The sequence below is a fragment of the Phyllobates terribilis genome, unplaced genomic scaffold (genome assembly GCF_046119375.1).
Source record: "Phyllobates terribilis strain yellow unplaced genomic scaffold, ASM4611937v1 Scaffold_11__3_contigs__length_659146591, whole genome shotgun sequence".
NCBI lineage: Eukaryota > Metazoa > Chordata > Amphibia > Anura > Dendrobatidae > Phyllobates > Phyllobates terribilis.
Window position 1 is genome coordinate 342,692,197 of NW_027362771.1, and position 8,501 is coordinate 342,700,697.

The window sequence follows — 8,501 nt, forward strand, 5'->3', positions numbered from 1 at the left end:
CATGCATTTTTTTCTGCCAGAGAGAGGCAAAAACGCTCTGCATCAAATCTGCTACGTGGGCACATAGCCTTATAGCATCCATGCATCACAACTCATTCTGCAGCCAGCGATGTACTAGCAGTGACTCTGAGTTTGTTCTGACACCAGAGTTTCTAACTTCTATCTAGCTCTGGCATTGTTCAGAAGAAGAGAGATAAGAGTCACAGACCTTGCCAGGATGAGCTCACTTACCTTGTTCTGCAGACTATGTACTGTGATACATACAGGCTATACAGGCCAAATAGTGCAACATTTTTAATGAGATAAAAGTGATTATTTTTTTAGCCAAAAATGCATGCATTTAAGCAAAAAAAAATGCCCAGATGGTCTCCATATCCTAACAATGAGAATAAGATGGCTATGGAGATGCCCAGGTCTAAGCAGTGGTTAGCCTTTTATAGGTACAAGTTGCAAACTAAAAATAAATTACTGCTCTGTAGGCAACAAACTGACTGTACCAGCTTTGTATAATGTAACTGTTGTCACCCTACAGTGCCTAAAATTTAAAATCTAAATAAATCTATTTTCTACAATGAGTCTGGATACTTCATTTTTTTCATTCTTCAGTTTGATGTTTATTAGTTATTGTATTAAAGGGTTTGCCCACTACTAGGCCAGGCTCTTCTTGAACTAAATGTTTGGTCCTGATAATATAAAAAAGCCTATACTCTCCTCCTGTGCTGGTGCCGTTCCTGCGGTGTCAGCACTCGCGGTCCCGGGGCTCTCCTGCGGTGGTTATGACGCCAGCTCCCAATCCGTGCTGGCATCATGGTCACTGTCTCCGCCTTCAAGCAAATCGAACATGAAGATGAAGTCTGGATTACAGTTGATCTGACTTCACCTTAATTTTCAGTTCGACAGTAGGCGGGGACAGTGATGCCAGCGCTGATTGGGTGCTGGCATCATGTGTCCCAACAACAGCACGGGAGTCCTGGGACCGCAAGTGCCAACACCACAGGAACAGCGCTGGCACAGAGTATAAGCTTTTTTATTTAATCTGGGTCAAGAGTGGGGTATGAGATGGAGTTGTCCAAGTAGTGGACAACTTCTTGAAATTTGTATTGTGCTTTCACAAGTCGCATATTCTCTTAGGGCCCCATACAGATTAAAGTTGGCAAGACTGGCCAACCATATAATGTAAATGGGTGTCTACAGACTCCCAACAATGTACGGAGAGATAAATATTTGGTACTTTGAATTCAAGATCCCAATCCTTTAGTTTTTGATAAACTGCTGCTAGAGGCATTTGGAAGTGGCTCAAGGTCCCCTTACACAGACCGACCAGCGGCACAATATGACCGCCGATCGGTAAACTTTTATCGACAGGCAGACCGAATCAAACAATGCGCACTGAGAGATCTATGCTAGATGGTTCTCAGCAGTTCGAGTCCTGTTTAAACAGGGCAATGCATCACCAAGAATGATTATCTTATACACTGCACAAAAAATCACTTCACCCAATGAATGCCAGTCTCCTTTAGATGGCAAGATAATCGTGCAACAAGCGTTTTTAACAAAGCTTTTTTCCGATTATCTTGCAGTGTAAATGCCCCTTTACTTTCCTCTTCCCAAACAGAACATAAACACTCAGCCAAGCTTATCGTTCTTGTGTATGGGGAGCTGGAAGAGATGTCTGTTGGCTGAACACTATTTAAGGTGTATGGGCATCTTTCCACCTGAGCTAGAGGGTGTTTGTGTACTGTACATGGTTAGTTACAGCTACAGTCCAAAGCAATACTCATTGTGCCGTCTTGTAGACGGCAGCTGCCAACACCTGCTTGACAGTTAAAAAATCTATTAATTGTTCATCATGGGTGTGTGTGCGCTTCATGGCCAAAAATAGGTGGACATCTGACTAGAATAACTCTGAGCATGTTGGAAATCTCATTACAAAATTGTGAGTGTTAATCTGGAGTTGGGTCCTCTTCTAAGCAGAGTGGGGGCAGTTATACTGTTAGGATTTCCAGATGATTTGTAAGAAGGTCTGTGGGAATATGTTCCTTTTTCATATAAAATATTTGTGATGTCAGGCACTGATGTTTGATGTGAAGTTCTGGCTCACAGTTGGGGTTCAAGTCAGGGCTCTGTGCAGACAAAACTCGTTAAACCATGTCTTTGTAGACCTGTCTGAGCACTTGCAGTTGTGGTTTAGGGTACTTTCACATTGTGTTCTGTGTCCCCGTCGGAGCATACGTCCGAAATCCCCCACAAAACTGTGTCCGAACGTATGCGCCGGGAGGGCCATAGACTGTAATGGTGACGGCAGAGCAAACGCGCCGTCTGATGTGAACGATTTTCGGGAGTGTACGCCTACTGGAGGTGGACACCCAGATGCAGTCTACTACGTCTGAGTGTCCGCATTCACTGAGCTGTTCAGTAGGACCTACTCTACTGCAGATGTTTGTCTATATGGATTGCAAAGCTGTGTACTGGAATTTATGCACCTGTTTGCAATTGATGTACTTTGCCCAAACACTTGGTATCACAAGTGTGGTTTTCTTCTCGCGTGTTTAAAAGGAAGGGTTTTTAGTCCTTTATATTGCTGGATCCACTTTTTGCTTTGGTTCAAAAAACTATTCCATTATATAAAAAAAAAAAAAAACTTAGTGCATCTAACTTTAAGGGCTCATACCCATTATGTATGGGGAAAAAAAAAAGTTCCGATATCTGGATCAAAAAATCGGACGAGTGTCATGCGATTATAATGAGGACAATGCCATTTTTCACTCCTAGCATCCGACTTGCATGTGATTTTTATGTGAAGGTGATCCGATTGCATTGCGATTTTAACATGGGTTTTTACATAGAGGAATTCTGTCATTAAGGCTGCGTGCCCATGATGCGTATTTAATCCATTTCTGCTGTGCCATTTCCACCGCGAAAACGCATTAAAAACACTTGTTAAGTTGTCTGTCATGTTTCCCAATGATAATCCGCATGTGCTATGCACATGCTGCAGAAATTTCCACTGTGGAGTATCATTGCGGAAAAATCCGCAGCACAACCCTTAATTTCGCGGAATTGCGGGAAAATCGCCACCATTGACTTGCATTTGACTGCATGACATCCGCATGACTACACGTACACATGCTGATATTATGCTACTCAAAGCGCGGATGGTACCCGGGTCTGGAGAAGAGGAGACTCTTCTCCAGAACTGGGTACCATAGTACCTGTAGTTAAAAAAAGAATAAAAAAAAAAAACATATACTTACCTTCTGATGGCCCCCTGTCTCCTGCCGGCGGCGTTGCTGGCTCTTCGGCTGCTCGCGGTGGTGTAAAAGGACCTTCCATGACGTCATGTGACAGGTCACCCAACCGTCGACGTCGGCGGTCGTGTGACATGACTAAATGACGTCATGGAAGGTCCTTTTTAGAGCATCGCGAGCCGCCCAACACACCAGACGCACCGTAGTGGAGACTAGGGGCCATCGGAAGGTGAGGTTTTTTGTTTTTTTCAACATTATTTTTTTTACTATTGATGCTGCAATTGCAGCATCATAACTTGGTCACACAACACAAATCCTAGCCGGTTGCATGGATTTATATAGTGTGACCAAGTTGTCAAGCACGCCCCTATTACTAACCCCGTAGTCAAGTTGTGAAATAAAACACAAACACCCAGAATAAATTAATTTCTTTGAAATAAACACACAAACTCATTGAATAACTGGTCAGAGTGCAATCCGATTTTTTTTTTTTATTTTTATCAGATTGCACTTGTCCATTTTTCTCGCAGATGAGTATGAGCCCTAAGACACATCTGATCTGGAGAGGAAGCAAGAGTATACAGACAGGACAGCATGGGGTCGCCGCTGCTGTTGCTTTGTGTGCTTTCTTTTGTGGAGTACTCCGGGGAGGTAAACATTTTTTGTACAGTCATGGCCAAAAGTTTTGAGAATGACACCAAAATTATATTTTCACATGATCTGCTGGCCTCTGGTTTTTATTAGTGTTTGTCTGATGTTTATATCACATACAGAAATATAATTGCAATCATATTATGAGTACCAATAGGTTATATTGACAGTTAGAATGAGTTAATGCAGCAAGTCAATATTTGCAGTGTTGCCCCTTCTTCTTGAAGACCTCTGTAATTCTCCCTGGCATGCTCTCAATCAACTTTTGGACCAAATCCTGACTGATAGCAGTCCATTCTTGCATAATCAATGCTTGCATTTTGCCAGAATTTGTTGGTTTTTGTTTGTCCACCCGTCTCTTGATTGACCACAAGTTCTCAATGGGATTAAGATCTGGGGAGTTTCCAGGCCATGGACCCAAAATCTCTGTTTTGTTCCATGAGCCATTTAGTTATCACCTTTGCTTTATGGCAAGGTGCTCCATCATGCTGGAAAAGGCATTGTTGGGCGCCAAACTGCTCTTGGACGGTTGGGAGAAGTTGCTCTTGGAGGACATTCTGGTACCATTCTTTATTCATGGCTGTGTTTTTAGGCAAGACTGTGAGTGAGCCGATTCCCTTGGCTGAGAAGCAACCCCACACATGAATGGTTTCAGGATGCTTTACAGTTGGCATGAGACAAGACTGGTGGTAGCGCTCACCTCTTCTTCTCCGAATAAGCTGTTTTCCAGATGTCCCAAACAATCGAAAAGGGGATTCATCAGAGAAAATGACTTTGCCCCAGTCCTCAGCAGTCCACTCCCTGTACCTTTTGCAGAATATCAGTCGGTCCCTGATGTTTTTTCTGGAGAGAAGTGGCTTCTTTGCTGCCCTCCTAGAAACCAGCCCTTGCTCAAAGAGTCTCCGCCTCACAGTGCGTGCAGAAGCACTCACACCAGCCTGCTGCCATTCCTGAGCAAGCTCGGCACTGCTGGTAGTCCGATCCCGCAGCTGAAACAGTTTTAAGATACGGTCCTGGCGCTTGCTGGTCTTTCTTGGGCGCCCTGGAGCCTTTTGGACAACAATGGAAGCTCTCTCCTTGAAGTTCTTGATGATGCGATAGATTGTTGACTGAGGTGCAATCTTTGTAGCTGCGATACTCTTCCCTGTTAGGCCATTTTTGTGCAGTGCAATGATGGCTGCACGTGCTTCTTTAGAGATAACCATGGTTAACTGAAGAGAAACAATGATACCAAGAACCAGCCTCCTTTTAAAGTGTCCAGCGATGTCATTCTTACTTAATCATGACTGATTGATCGCCAGCCTTGTCCTCATCAACACCCACACCTGTGTTAATGAATCAATCACTAAAACGATGTTAGCTGCTCCTTTTAAGGCAGGACTGCAATGATGTTGAAATGTGTTTTGGGGGTTAAAGTTCATTTTCTGGGCAAATATTGACTTTGCAAGTACAGTAATTGTTGTTAAGCTGATCACTCTTTGACATTCAGGAGTATATGCAAATTGCCATTACAAAAAATGAAGCAGTAAACTTTGGAAAAATTACTATTTGTCTCATTCTCAATACTTTTGGCCATGACTGTACTGTCTCTTCGCTCATACACTATAAAGATGAGATGTCCAGTGCAGCTTTATGATCTTTATAACCCTTGCAATTCCATGTGACAGAATCTGCTCCCCATCCTGTCTGGGTCATTACATCATACACTAGTGTTCCGCTCCACCCTGTAAGGAACAGCTCCAGGCTGTTCAGAGCTCCAGCCCCCTGATATCTGTGTCTATTTAGTCCAAGAACGGGGTGTGCTCCCTTCTAGTAGCCGTCATGTGAATAAGAAGATGCAAATACACGCTGCGATCCTCTGCTGTACATGACATGATTGTGCATATACAGTTATATGAAAAAGTTTGGGCACCCCTATTAATCTTAAGCTTAATGTTTTATAAAAATTGGTGTTTTTGCAACAGCTATTTCAGTTTGATATATGTAATAACTGTTGGACACAGTAATGTTTCTGCCTTGAAATGTTTATTGTACTAACAGAAAATGTGCAATCTGCATTCAAACAAAATTTGACAGGTGCATAAGTATGGGCACCTCACCAGAAAAGTGACATTAATATTTAGTAGATCCTCCTTTTGTAAAAATAACAGCCTCTAGTCGCTTCCTGTAGCTTTTAATGAGTTCCTGGATCCAGGATGAAGGTATTTTTGACCATTCCTCTTTACAAAACAATTCCAGTTCAGTTAAGTTTGATGGTCGCCGAGCATGGACAGCCCTCTTCAAATGATCCCACAGATGTTCAATGATATTCAGGTCTGGGGACTGGGATGGCCATTCCAGAACATTGTAATTGTTCCTCTGCATGAATGTCTGAGTAGATTTGGAGCGGTGTTTTGGATCATTGTCTTGCTGAAAGATCCACCCCCTGCGTAACTTCAACTTTATCACTGATTCTTGAACATTATTGTCAAGAATCTGCTGATACTGAGTGGAATCCATGCGTCCCTCAACTTTAACAAGATTCCCAGTGCCGGCATTGGCCACACAGCCCCAAAGCATGATGGAACCTCCACCAAATTTTACTGTGGGTAGCAAGTGTTTTTCTTGGAATGCTGTGTTTTTTTGCCGCCATGTATAACGCCTTTTTGTATGACCAAACAACTCAATCTTTGTTTCATCAGTCCACAGGACCTTCTTCCAAAAAGAAATTGGCTTCTCCAAATGTGCTTTTGCATACCTCAGCCGACTCTGTTTGTGGCGTGCTTGCAGAAACGGCTTCTTTCACATCACTCTCCCATACAGCTTCTCCTTGTGCAAAGTGCGTTGTATAGTTGACCGATGCACAGTGACACCATCTGCAGCAAGTTGATGCTGCAGCTCTCTGGAGGTGGTCTGAGGATTGTCCTTAACTGATCTCACCATTCTTCTTCTCTGCCTTTCTGATGTTTTTCTTGGCTTGCCACTTCTGGCCTTAACAAGAACTGTCCCTGTGTTCTTCCATTTCCTTACTATGTTCCTCACAGTGGAAACTGACAGGTTAAATCTCTGAGACAGCTTTTTGTATCCTTCCCCTGAACAACTATGTTGAATAATCTTTGTTTTCAGATCATTTGACAGTTGTTTTGAGGAGCCCATGATGCCACTCTTCATAGGAGATTGAAACAGGAGAACAACTTGCAAGTGGCCACTTTAAGTAGCTTTTCTCATGATTGCATACACCTGGCTATGAAGTTCAAAGCTCAATGAGGTTGCAAAGCCAAAAAAAGTGCTTTAGTAAGTCAGTAAAAAGTAGGTAGGAGTATTTAAAACAAGAAAATGATAAGGGTGCCCATACTTATGCACCTGTCAAATTTTGTTTGAATGCAGATTGCACATTCTCTGTTCGTACAATAAACCTCATTTCAAGGCAGAAACATTACTGTGTCCAACAGTTATTACATATATCAAACTGAAATAGCTGTTGCAAAAACACCAATTTTTATAAAACATTAAGCTTAAGATTAATAGGGGTGCCCAAACTTTTTCATATAACTGTATATCCTGCCCTGTGTCATACAGGGAGCAGAGGCAGAGCACTGCATTTGTATAACTATATATCCCCCATCTGTCTGTTTTTGGACTAAATGGAGACAGACCTCATGGGGCTGGAGCTATGAACAGCCAGGAGCAGGCCACACCCCCTCTTCTCAGGCTGTTCCTTACAGGGGGAGCAGCACTTGGTGTATGATGTAATGACTCGGATGGGAGGGGAGCAGATAGTGTCACATGGAATTACAGGGGTTATAAAGGTCATAATACAGCACCACTGGACATCTCATCTTTATAGTGTATGAGGGCAGGAACAGTACAAAAATGTATCTCCCCAGAGTACCCTTTTAACATATCTGTTTGTGGAACTTCTTTTTATTGGAAGAATATTGATTAAAATGTACTTTGTTTGTGGGACAACTCCTTTAAGTCTACAGTCATAAAATGCTCCATATTTATTATAGTGGTTCACGTTGTTTGATATTGCGTAGATGGTGTCTAAAAAACACAAAAGTGGAAGTCATGAAATACTGTTTTTTCTTTTTCGTTTGTGCAGATTTTGCCAGAAAAAAATGTCAGTCTGCTGTACATCATAGTAACGTAGGGTTGAATAAAGACCTAGGTCCATCCAGTTCAACCTTTCTCCCCCAATTGTAACTTACTAAATTACTGGGACTAGGCCTCACAAATGTATCACCATTTTTATTGTTACTGCACTATTACAATTACAAATGAATCAGTTTATATTTTTTTTTATTAGTTTTATGTTTTGTATTACTCTTGTGATTCTATTAATGGTATTACTAAAATCCCTATGCCTAAATCTGGTCCAGAAGAAGGCAAAATCCCCAGGACACCAATTTGCATCACAGGGAAAAATTCCTTCTTGACCCTGAGAAAAGGCGATCAGTCCTAGAACCCTGGATCAAACCTAATTATGATACTAGTTATGTAATTACTATTATATTAAATGTACTACTATAGGTGTAATATTTTGTCTAATTTAACTGTAAACCACAATGTTATGTGTTTAGAGGAAATCATCCAGCCATTTTTTGAAAGCTGTTAGTGTCT